The sequence below is a fragment of the Rhipicephalus microplus genome, chromosome 4 (assembly GCF_043290135.1).
Source record: "Rhipicephalus microplus isolate Deutch F79 chromosome 4, USDA_Rmic, whole genome shotgun sequence".
Classification (NCBI taxonomy): domain Eukaryota; kingdom Metazoa; phylum Arthropoda; class Arachnida; order Ixodida; family Ixodidae; genus Rhipicephalus; species Rhipicephalus microplus.
The window spans coordinates 114,135,321-114,147,817 of NC_134703.1; the positions used below are offsets into that span (position 1 = coordinate 114,135,321).

General features: G+C 49.0%; 1 protein-coding gene across 2 annotated transcripts in view; it reads left to right on the forward strand.

Annotated features, from left to right (window-relative positions):
* The window catches only part of LOC119172290 (multiple EGF like domains draper), a 95,963-nt gene that overhangs the window by 40,056 nt on the left and 43,410 nt on the right, over positions 1 to 12,497 (forward strand). The window lies entirely within an intron of this gene.

Below are 12,497 nucleotides of genomic sequence, written 5' to 3' on the forward strand. Positions count from 1 at the left end.
ACGGTAACAACAACGTAAACGGGCTTGCCGTGTTGATAGATTTCAGTTTAGCCGAACGTGAACCCGCAACAAAGCGTTGGTTTGTTTTGTAACCGCACTCTGACGGAAAGTTATGCGTTGGTGGAGTGTTCCGTTGCCGTCGTGCACACCTCAACGTCAACGGAGAAGTCGCGTGAGCATTTGGCCGATGGTGTCGTCGTTGTTCACGGGGTGGCGTGGCATTGCATTCGCGCGAGTCGAATCCCGTGACAATGCGGCCCGTTGCCAGTATTGCCTCCAATCATGTGACTGCGTGTTGTGACTCCGCCCGACGCATGCGGCGACGGCCGCCGCTCTTGTGCGATGCAAGTCCGGAAGTGTGTCGGCTAGTCCGCTCCCCGCTGAACTTCGAGCCCACGATTGCACGCTGCGGGGGGCGACGAAAAACATTTCGATAGTCCGCGAGACAGGGGGGGGGGGGGGGGGAGGATAAACAACAAAAGGGGAGGCAGGGAGGTTAACCAGGCACATGCCTGATTTGCTGCCCTAAGCTGGGGGAATGGGAAGTGGGGCATAAGGATGAGAGAGAGAAGAAAGAGAAGAGAAAGAGAGAGAAAAAGAAAAAGAGGATTGTCAGTCAATCGGCTGGCGCGTATGCAGCGGTGGCACTACACAAAAGTTAAAGGTGGTCACGTAGGCCTGTAGTCCTGAAAAAGCACAAGACAGCTTTGACTGCTTTTTTAGCCGACGAAAGGCGATGACGGTGTTCCAGTAGCATCTGCACAGAGAGTGGCCGATCGTCTAATTCTCGCAATGCATCCGAAAGCTTCTGTCTTTCGGAGGCAAATCGAGGGCAGTGGCATATCAGATGGTCGATGTCTTCTTTGGTGCAGCAGACGTCGCATTCCGCATTGGCAAGGAGGAACCAGGATTTAAATAGAGATACGGGGTGGCATCCCTTGTCCGGGGAAACATCTGCCAAAAAAACTTTTTTTTTTTTTGCCATGTACGTATACAGTGCAAAACGTTTTCAAAAAGTCCAACGCGAAAGTGGACATTCCTGTTGTTTTTGGCGTGTCATCAGCCATCGCGACCACCGAAACGTCGCCACATTTGGAGAAAAGTTTAGGAACCTGGAGGCAAATGTCCGCCACAGTGGTTTATTTGTTGGTTCTTGACGGCTGACCCGACAGTCGCGGCAGGAAATTCCGGAAGCGGCGGCTCTATGGACGCAGAATGATAGTGGCCGATGTAATTTGGTTTAGAAGGCGTGTTTAGAGGAACCCCCAATCTTTCCGGAGTCCTTTACTAAGGCGTCACTGATAATCGAATCGTGGTTCTGTGGCGCAAAACCCCAACAATTTTCGAAATTGTGATCGCAAAAGTGGACATTGCCGCCGTCTTAGTCGATTGTGTCACGACGTTCGAACGCTCCGCTACGTTTGGAGCAGAGGTCAGGAACTAACATTTGTGTGCTTTCGTGCACGATAAATCACACACGAGTATGCATTAGAGCGCGTCGGTGGATATGACGCCATGTTTTACCTGTCGCTTGGTAATGTTCCTCGAATGAAGGTCCACATTTATTTCCTAAACACTATCCATTAAATCCTATCTATCTTGTGCTGTAGAAAAAAACAACAACAAGTAGTTATATAATGAGTCCCTTCGCTTGACTAATTTTAGGTGTTTTATAAGGTTTGGAGAATTCTGATATTTTTCTGAGGTGAGTTTAATCTGCCTTACAAATATTATGTATGCGGGCGGCTTTTTTATGTTTTATGTAGTTATATTTTTTTCCGTGGCGCACCTACCTACACCGACGGTAGCTTGACGTCAGGCTATAATACTAATTCTTATAACATCACGCAGCAGTCTGGCTAGTTGTAATGACGTCATGTACCAAAACTTTCATAATGGCTGTTGAAAGAATAAACCCACATACATGTATGCCGTTTTGCAATGTTCGGGCACCCACGTTAGCCCATTTACTGACAATTTTCTACTCTCTTTCCCTTCTAATTCCCCCTCTCTCATCTTCATACTCTCCTTTTCTCTTTCCCAGTGTAAAGTAGCAAACCAGACATGTGCCTGGTTAGCCTTCCTGCCTTCTCTCTTATTGTTCTTCCTCCTCCTCGGGCATTACAAGCGCGAGAAAAGCGATGGTATTACTTCTGTACTAAAAGCATTAATCGGTAGTGTTTTTACTGGAGGCGTAGAAAGAAGGATTTAAAAAATATATTTATATTCACCACTCCACAGTCTTCTCTGCATCCTATCAGTTTTTTTGTTTGTTTTTTTTTTTGTTTTTGCTCGAGAATGATTACCGCTGCTTTAGCTTTTCTTCTGCGGCCTCAACACCGGTACATGGTTCGACGCTTATTAACCAGCACTTCTCGCACAATGACGTGCAATCCGGCCGTGCGGGAACTTCAGCCGTGGCGCTACTGTTTCGCAATATCTTCGCAGCACAATGCGCAACCTAATAGCCTCAATCGAGCAATTTTTTTTTCAGCCTCGGGGCGTGTAATTGCTTCAACGCGTGAGGGCTCTTTAATTTTAAACTTCTTTTACGTCCTTGCCGAGGTCAACAGCAACTTAGTGGATGCATGAAAGAGCGCATAGAGGCCAGGAAGAGAAACACGATGTAAAAAAATTTTTTTCGCGAAATTCGTGAATGACTCACGAACACTAAACAAGTTGATGATCACATGAACTGAAGCGAGAATGATATACATAAAAGAAAACAGTGATGAGAGTGACGATTGCTGTGACGACAGTGAAATTTACTCGAGATTTACTCGAGGTCAACAGTCGAGCGTGATAACCACTAGACCACATGGCGGGTTTTGAGACATGATTGGGCATTGTCATATGTTTGACAACGTTGGCATCGTCCGCACTCCTTTTCTTTGTTTTATTTTCCTCTAGCATCTGGAAATTTGGAGTGTTGGCGGCGCACGCACACCATAATCTTTTTCTCTGCCACAGCGACACGTTCTCCTTGTGGCCTGATGTTGTATAGGTAGGTTCTCGCACTCGTAGCACCGAGCACGTGTTAGTGGTGGTTTTGTGGCGATATTTCCCTCTTACTTCGCTATTCTGTTATAGTGTGTAGCGCCTATCACGCGAGTCGCTCCACTTCTCTGCTCACGTGCTTGCGGTTCCTGCTTCTTTTATCAGCAGATAAGGCTGGAGTGTCTTGCAGCGCTTCACGTCTGGCGCGGCACCTTTACTTTCTTGTCATTCTTGCTTCCAAAAGTAGCACAGTGAACATTTTTTTTTAGTTTTTTTTCACTCAACGTGTCACATTGCGTAGGCTATTTTATTTCTGTAGGGTTACTAGGAATAAATTACATAATGTCTGTAACTGGTTGTGTGATGTCTGGTGCGTGCGAAACCATATCGCTTTGGTTTTATTACATTCTTTCCGCGGCACCTTTCTGAAAAAGTTATACTTTTTTTTTAAAGTCTGCTGCTTCACAGGCGACCAAGCGAAACCGGGCCTCGCTTGTGTTCCGAATACCGGGCGAAAGTACTGGATGATAAATGCAGGATTTATCATCATTAACGTGTCAACCTGTACCACACGAAGTCAAAGAGTTTGTGTCTGTGGGAGGAGGGGAGCTAGTTGATTTGAGATGTAGTTTTGATAATTAAACTGCACTCGGGCGAGACGCCAGAGTGGAAGGAGAACGGACCAGCGCGGACTCACCACTGCTGTTAGCATGCGTCGTCCATTCTGTTGTGGCACTGCGCCATGCTCACTACCGGGCTGCCAAAATTAAGTGCCTTTCTCCTCTTCTAACCACTACCGTGCCCCGCCGCGGTGGTCTAGTGGCTAAGGTACTCGGCTGCTGACCCGCAGGTCGCGGGATCGAATCCCGGCTGCGGCGGCTGCATTTGCGATGGAGGCGGAAATCTTGTAGGCCCGTTGTTGTGACCGGCGCCAGAGCGGAAGAGGGAGCGGCGCTCCTTTAATCTTCAAACAAGTAACCGAACGACCGGCTGCCTACTGTTAGGACCGGCGCCAGGTCTGACAATGGATCGGCGTTCCTTTTGATGTTCCTTTTTTAGTCGCCAAACGGGCTGGCGGCCTGTGTCCACCATGTATTGTTCCCCCCTGGCCGGAGGGTGCGGCGTCTTGCCGCCACGACACCGTGAGCAGTTCGGGAGACCACAAGTGCCGCTTCTTCTTTGGAAGATGACGGCGGCGGCGGCGGCCGGAAATCGTCCCGCTAATTGAACGAGTCGTTCGGCGACCATTTGAAGCTTGTTTACGGCGGCCCTTTCGATGGATGCAGTCATCAACTTCAGACCCCTCGCCCAGCGACACCCCTTGACGAGGAGGAGCCACGTTCGTGCCACATGGCCGTGCAGTGACCACGCTTCAATTTTGAACGTTCACGTGGACCGTGCGTGCTCGTCACCCTCGCGGGTAATGTGTGATCCGTGGTTGGACGGTGCCCTCTGTACGCGGTCCCCGATCTAGGGATCTGGGGAGGACAGACCCTTTATAATGAGCCCCCACGGCTCATTCGTGTGTGTTTTTTTTCGAGAGCAGAACCGAGCAGAACCATGTAGAACCAAGCACCATGTAGCGCTATGTTAGGAGACATGTAGAGGCCTGCCACGTTTGAGAGCTCACCGTGTAGGGAGTTCGCAATGTACATATTGTAAATAAACCCTCTTCAAGTCTCTCTTCCTCCTGCCTCGACAACTTCATCCCGGACCTCCGGTGTCTGGAAACCCCGGTCGCAACAACTGGTTGGCAGCGGTGGGATACGAGTCTGCGACGGAGAGCGACATGTACCGGAGGCCAGCCGAAAGCCCTGGAACTCGGCGGGATCGAAGCAGCGTACCACCACCGCACGTAATGGGGTGAGTGCCTGGCTTTGTGCTTGAGATATATCGAGTCTTTTAGCCTAAATTCGTTAAAAGATAGATATAACCAACAACTGCCTGGCCACTGTGGTTGTTATCTCAGCACAAGGCAGCACTGGATGATTATCTGAGCAAGTACGCTAAAGCAGGAAAGCTTAGATGATTCAATAGGAACAAGGGGTAATGTTTCAAAATTTCTAAGGGTACGTTGCGGGTTAAATTTTAGGATGGTGTAAAAAGCAGGAGTGAAAAATTAACAAGAAAAAGTAGAGAGGGATGTTGGCCACGTAGTGCTACTTGGGTGCTTAAGCTTGTGGTCTCCGCTGTGAGATTTGCCAGGCTTCAATTTCTCTAGACCCAGAATTGAAGCGCTGGTGGGTTTGTGTTTTGTCACAGCTGAGCCAAAGCAAAGTAGTCGCCATGGATCTTACGAGATTGACGAGAGAGAACCTGCTGAACCTGTGTTGGGATCTGGAGCTAGATTTTAATGATGATATGCCTGCTTCTAAACTCCGCGAAGTGATTCTCGAAAGCAATAGTGACAATGAGGAAATCGAGCACTTCGGGAATATGTACTTATTGGACCAGGAGGAGGAAGTACAAAGGGCGCAAAGAAAGGAAAGATGGCGCCAGGAGGAATTGGAAGCTGAGCGCAGGCATGAAGAACATATAAAAAGGATGCAGGAATTAGATGAAGAGATAGAAAGGCTTAATTGTGAATTGGTGGCATTGCAGCAGAGTGGTCAATCCATAGATGTAGCGCACGAACGGTGCGATGTAGCGGCGGTGCCGTTTAAGACCGAAGCGAAGGCTACAGGTCAGACATCTGTAGATGTAGCGCACGAACGGTGCGATGTAGCGGCGGTGCCGTTTAAGACCGAAGCGAAGGCTACAGGTCAGACATCTGTAGATGAAGTGCACGAACGGTGCGACGTAGCGGCGGTGCCGATTAGGGCCGAAGAGAGGGCTACAGGTCAGAAATTTGCAGATGTACCGCACGAACGGTGCGTTTCAGCAGCGGTGCCGTTTAGGGCCGAAGAGAGTGCTGCGGGTCTGATATCTGTAGATATAGCGGCGGTGCCGTTTGAGGCCAAAGAGAAGGCTAGTGCCTGTAAGGGAATGGAACAGGTTTTAACCCATTCTGAGGGAAAAGAGCTCGCGGTCACAGCAGGGTGTGAGGGTTCCGTGGTGGGGGAAACGAAGTTAAGATTAACAGAGTGTTCCATCGAACCTTGCAGCCCTGTAGACCATGTTGATGAGCGTCAGAGGCGGACGAAAGGCTCCAGGTTTGGCACCAAGGAATGTGCCAAACGGAGAAAGCGTCCGAAAAACAGAAGCGCGGCAAGGCTCGCGATCAGCGCGGCGCGTTTGACGAGGACCTTCAAACGGCGTGGCGGATTTGCGAGAAAAGGCCCGTTGTCTTCTCTGACTGGCTTAAATCGCAGGCGTCTGAGCGGCCGGAGAGTAAGGAACAGAAGTGCGCAATCTACGCGGCCGCGGTCTTACGATGAACTGATAGGCAATCATCAGGACTGGGCGCGCGAGATGGCGGAGGAGCATATCGGTGATGAAGAACGTCAGAGTAGGACGAAAGGCTCCCAGGTCCGCACAAAGAAGCGTGCACAGGGGAGAAAGCGTCCGAAGGGCAACAATAAGGCAAAGCTCGAGATGAGCACAACGCGTTTGAGTAAGGGTTTCAAACGGCGTGGTAAAATCGCGAGAAAAGTGCCGTTGTCATCTCTGACGGGTCTGTATCGTGTGCGTCCGAACCGCCGGAAAAGAAAAGCGCATCGTACGCGGCAGTGTTTGAAGGAGAGATTGCTAGGCAATTATCCAGACAGTCCGCGCGAAAAATCAGATGAGCATGTGGGTGCTGGTGAGCATCAGAGATGGGCGAAAGGCTCCGTAGACGGCACCAAGAGACGTGCAAAACGGAGAAAGCGCCGTAAAAACAGGCAGGCAGAAATCGCGACGCGTTTGAGGAATGTATTCAAATGGCGGAGCGAAATTTCAAGAAAGTTGCCGTATCGCAAGCGTCCAAGCGGCCAGAGAACAAAGAAAAGAGAAGCGCATGGTGTGCGTAAGTGGTCGAAGGGCAAGAGACCCTTCCGTTGTTCTCGCGGTGCATTGGACGGGGTGCGGGGCAAAAGAGTCGGTGGTTTTCGAGGGGCAGGAAGCGACAGCAAGTCGGCTTCGAGGAACGTCGCGGGGTTCGGTAGCAGGGCGATTGACGCGTGTTGTAGACCCCGTTTCTCGAGAAAATCGTTCCGGGCGCGACCACCGCGAGTTCGACTCAGAGTTGTTGCGAACAGCTGTTAGCCTCTCGGAAAACGTCGACTCGGGACTGTTGAAAGGAACATTTTGTTTGTTTTTGTGATTTTGTAAATAACTCGTTTGTACCTTGTTTTCGTTAGCGCTCTATCATTTTGGTAGCCTATATACGTTGTATAGATCTATTGGAAGGATAGTGACACGCATTAGAGCGTACAGAATTAGGCGTTTGTCATCGGCACCGGAGTTGGTTTGTATGCGTCCGAGCCGCCGGACAAAACGAAAAAAAAAAAAAGCACGTTGGGTAGAAAGGCAGACCCTTTCGTCGCTCTATCGACGGCATGTTTGATGGACTGCGGGAGTGCGAGGTACTCAGCGAGAGTAAGAACGCAGGTTGTCAGCGCAGAGCTTTGCGGGGGTCGGAGGCGAAGCGAATGGGTTTTGCCATTGTTCCATTTCCCGTTCGCCTAGAAAGACCCACAGGACGCGACACCGCGCGTTAGTCCCAAAAAGGAGTAGACATCCGTGAGCTTTTGACGATGGTCATTAGTGGATTTATTTTGTTTTGAAATTTGCTTTTGACTGTTTAAGTTGTTTTGGATTTTAATGTGTTTTTTAAGAATCTCGTCTACCAAATAGTGTTTAGGTAACACAATTTTGGTTTTGTTCATTTCTTGGGCGTTGTACGTTTAGCTAAGGTAAGCGTTGTGCGATTGCATAAACGACACGCATAGGAGCCTGCGTCATGGTAGATACGTGTAAATGAGCAGGAGCAACGTTATGAACTAATTATGACTGAGCGTAGAGACGCAAAGTTATTGCTTGCGAGATTTTTCAGGATTCATGCGAAACTTTTTTTTGTTGTTCATTTAATGTTTTGTTCGCATGTGTCCGGTGTGTAAGAAAAGCTAGCTCGTGAGTTTATATGTATGCTTTGTGAAAGTGGCAACAGCAAGGGAACGATTAGGTGGTATCTCATCCAGGCAGGAGCACTGTGATGTGCGTTTGCGGATATATAATAAAGATGTTCCTAATGCAGGTGCAGCACGGCAGTTATGCTTTCGTCTTCTCAAAAGGAATTGACGACTGGCTTTGGCGGCACTAAATTTCGGGAACTAAAAGATAGCGTGAAGTAAAATGCTTTATTTTATGAGTATGATACCTGGTGGGTTACGGCGGATTGCTCACGCAAGCACTCGGGTATGCCACGGTGAGCGCATCACTTGACAGTTAGTTTTCTTGAAAGCAGTTTGATGGGAAGATTATTATCGGATCGGGATTAGGAGTTTTGGTGAAACCTCAGAGAAACGTCCCGATTGCTGCTTTGTGTTTGGTAATACCGCTTAAGTAAGGTTGCTTTTGGATAATTTGTCGGACTCGACGTGTCTCAGTGCGGGCAGGGTGCTCTCCCGTGCCTGTGGTGGTGTGTATGAATGCTTTTCCCAGAGGGGAGCCACAAGGAGCGAGAGGGAAAGAGTCCTTGGCTGAGCGTCATCAGCAGTGGCCTGGAAGACAGCACTACACAGCGACACTTCGGGCAACCTGTGCAGCTGGTCACCCTCAGGTCGCTTCTCCCGCCGGCGGACGAGCTGTTGTGACCGGCGCCAGAGCGGAAGAGGGAGCGGCGCTCCTTTAATCTTCAAACAAGTAACCGAACGACCGGCTGCCTACTGTTAGGACCGGCGCCAGGTCTGACAATGGATCGGCGTTCCTTTTGATGTTCCTTTTTTAGTCGCCAAACGGGCTGGCGGCCTGTGTCCACCATGTATTGTTCCCCCCTGGCCGGAGGGTGCGGCGTCTTGCCGCCACGACACCGTGAGCAGTTCGGGAGACCACAAGTGCCGCTTCTTCTTTGGAAGATGACGGCGGCGGCGGCGGCCGGAAATCGTCCCGCTAATTGAACGAGTCGTTCGGCGACCATTTGAAGCTTGTTTACGGCGGCCCTTTCGATGGATGCAGTCATCAACTTCAGACCCCTCGCCCAGCGACACCCCTTGACGAGGAGGAGCCACGTTCGTGCCACATGGCCGTGCAGTGACCACGCTTCAATTTTGAACGTTCACGTGGACCGTGCGTGCTCGTCACCCTCGCGGGTAATGTGTGATCCGTGGTTGGACGGTGCCCTCTGTACGCGGTCCCCGATCTAGGGATCTGGGGAGGACAGACCCTTTATAATGAGCCCCCACGGCTCATTCGTGTGTGTTTTTTTTCGAGAGCAGAACCGAGCAGAACCATGTAGAACCAAGCACCATGTAGCGCTATGTTAGGAGACATGTAGAGGCCTGCCACGTTTGAGAGCTCACCGTGTAGGGAGTTCGCAATGTACATATTGTAAATAAACCCTCTTCAAGTCTCTCTTCCTCCTGCCTCGACAACTTCATCCCGGACCTCCGGTGTCTGGAAACCCCGGTCGCAACACCGTGTGCTCATGATTTGGGTGCACGTTAAAGAACCCCAGGTGGTCGAAATTTCTGGAGCCCTCCACTACGGCGTCTCTCATAACCATATGGTGGTTTTGGGACGTTAAACCCCACATATCAATCAATCTTCTAACCACTACCACCACCATTCTGTCTTCTTCTATATATGTATACGCTGACGTCTCGTTCCCAGCGCAGTTCAAGTACTCAAAATGGTGCCACACGATGTCAGATTCATTTGTACCTTACGCGCAGGACACTTTTTTTTTCGTCGTTGTTGCTGTTCTCCCTAAAAGAAACTTGAAACGACGGGCTGTTTCTTCGCCTTACGTTGCCTTGAGCAACTTCGCGCATGGCAAGTATACACGTTGAGCCGCTGGACTGGAGCATAACATTTTTCGTTATCTCTGCTCGTTGCCTGTTGACTAAGAAACGGTTACCTGTCCACGGAGTTTTTGGTGAATGGCATATGGATTCAAGGAAAATTGATCAAAATCTATTCGTAATGGTGAACATTTGGTATTCGGAAGGACCGTTCTCCCTGTTTTTTTGTTTTTTTTTTTGTTTGTGTCCTCGTTCATTAGGTGAAATGTCGTTAAAGGCCGACTCCGGCGATTTTTTGACTATGTCAAACTAATGGTGTTTCTGTGTACCTGACGAACTCTTGTCACGAGCCAAATATAGCTGAAAGGCCCAGGAAGTTCGAAAATAATTTTTAACCAGCAAAAAGGCGTGATACTGAAACCGAAACTCAACCTAGTGCACTGTCTACGCATGATGTACTCTTTGGTAAGAACCGGAGGTCGCATACTGGTCCCGCCGGCACGGAGTATAAAAATTGTGAAAGCCAGACCAGCGAAGCTCCGTCCAAACACCACAGAGGAAGGAACGGAGCTTTTCCGTGCCCAACACCGTCGCCGTTGCCTTGTAACCAGCACAATAGCCGTTGTAGCCATAGAGTCTCCTGAATATAACTAGAGGAGGCTCTGGCACTGCGATCGTTTAGCGACCATGGGAATGATGGGTAGTACACAGATTTGCCTAGTCTTTGTACTTGCGGGCGGCGAATCGCACAAGTGGCTTCGTTTATTGCTGTGTTTCGGTTTCGTTTCGAGTAAAAGAACAAACCGTTTTGAACTTCGTGATTCGATTTGAAATGGCAAGCCTAAATGATTTAGGTGGTGAAGCGTAACTGCCGAACATTTGACGATTGTTGTTTCGTGACAAAGCAGCTTCAAGCCTCGCGAAGCCAAAAGGAACGCAAAGTACGAAGACTAAGCGAATCCGTGTTCTACCCATCATTCCCATGCTCACTGAAGCGCCATGCGTTGCAGCTCCCATAGACACTATCTCCACAGAGTTTCCTCTAGTGTACGTATAGTAAACTATGGCTGTAGCGATGCCATGGGCTGCGTCACTTTCGTTGACGTGCCAAACATGACGTCACCCGGGCAGTGTTGCCAATAATTCTGGCAAGACAGGTGACCGTTTCGATGCGATCTTTAAAATTATTTTCCAAACAATCAGCGCATCTCCCAAGCCCGTAGTTAAGCTTAAATGACAGATATGTGCGAAACAGTGAATTTCGTTGCGATACACTGACCTCGAAAAATCGCCGGAGTTGGCTTTTGAAATCCAGCACCCGTCTTTCTTCCTTTCTTTCTTTCTTTTTTGCGACGACATCTGTGAAGCGTCTTGGGACCGCTCAAAGCATGGCTGAAGCCTCAACACTCGAGACCATTTGATTCATTCACGGGTCTCCGCTAATTTGTGCTCTAGCGGGTCAGGCATTCGCGACGCGCTGCGTACATAGACCGTGAGTCATCCCGCGTAGGGCGAACAGCGACAAGCCCTCTTAAGCAGATCCTCCTTGTACCACAAGCCTGTGCACCACATGCGCTGAAAACGTGCAAATCGCGGCGGCCTTCGCGTTTCGTTTCCTGTTATAGCGTGGAAGTCAAGACAAGCATCTGACAGGGCACTAAGTTTCCTTGGTTATGCCTGTCACGCCGATGGGCTGCCTATTCGCTTCGGTGGTCTGATATAGTCGCCCTTGATGTCTTGCACTAAGATTTTCGCCAGTAATGTGAGGCTAACAAGCTTCACGATGTGAAAAAAAAAAGTGTAATGACATTAAAGAACACCAACAACTGACCATGGACAAAAGACGCATGGTGACGTCAGTACTTGATGCATTAAGAATGCCATAATGTGTAATGGAAAAAGTTTGCATACCGAAATTCGTTCTTCAAGTAACAGTGAAAAAAAAAAACAGGTAAGAAAAACAGAAGATTAGCGCAGCGCTATGTGCGTCCTTTTCTGTTCGGTTGTTTTTTACAGGGGCGATGTTTAATCAGGGCACTTTGCGTCTGTCGAATACGAAAACTGTCGTCACCATAAATCGGCATGTGTTTTCTTCCTCCTCTTCTTGATTTTCTGCGTCGTTCATCGAACACATGCGCCTATTTACCTGTAGCGGAATGCAATATCTCGGGTGGGTGAGAGAGCGAATTTAGAGAGATATATGGAAAGAGATAGACAGATAAAGAGAGAAATAGAGAGAAAAGAGAAGTGAAGAAAGAGAAGCAGGAGGCCAGAGAACGAGTACAAAGAGATATGCAGAGAGAAATGGGGTGACTCAGAAAGGGAGAAAACGAAAGGAACATATGGAACATATGGAAGAGATGTGTTCGTCTTGCTGATCTTGCCCCCTTTATATGATGTTTGCATTTCAGATGTCCCGCAATTAACAGATAGGTGTTGTCGTAATTTCTTTATTGTTGTGTCCTTCTTAGTCTTTTTTCTGGGCGTGTACGCAGAAAACTTATGAAGTGTGCAAGTGCCGACGTTTCCGTTTGATGCATTAGTTCTCATGCGTGATATTTCTTTTGTATTTCCATTTTTTGTCTTTTATGTGCCGCCCGCCCCTGGCTAAGGCCTCAT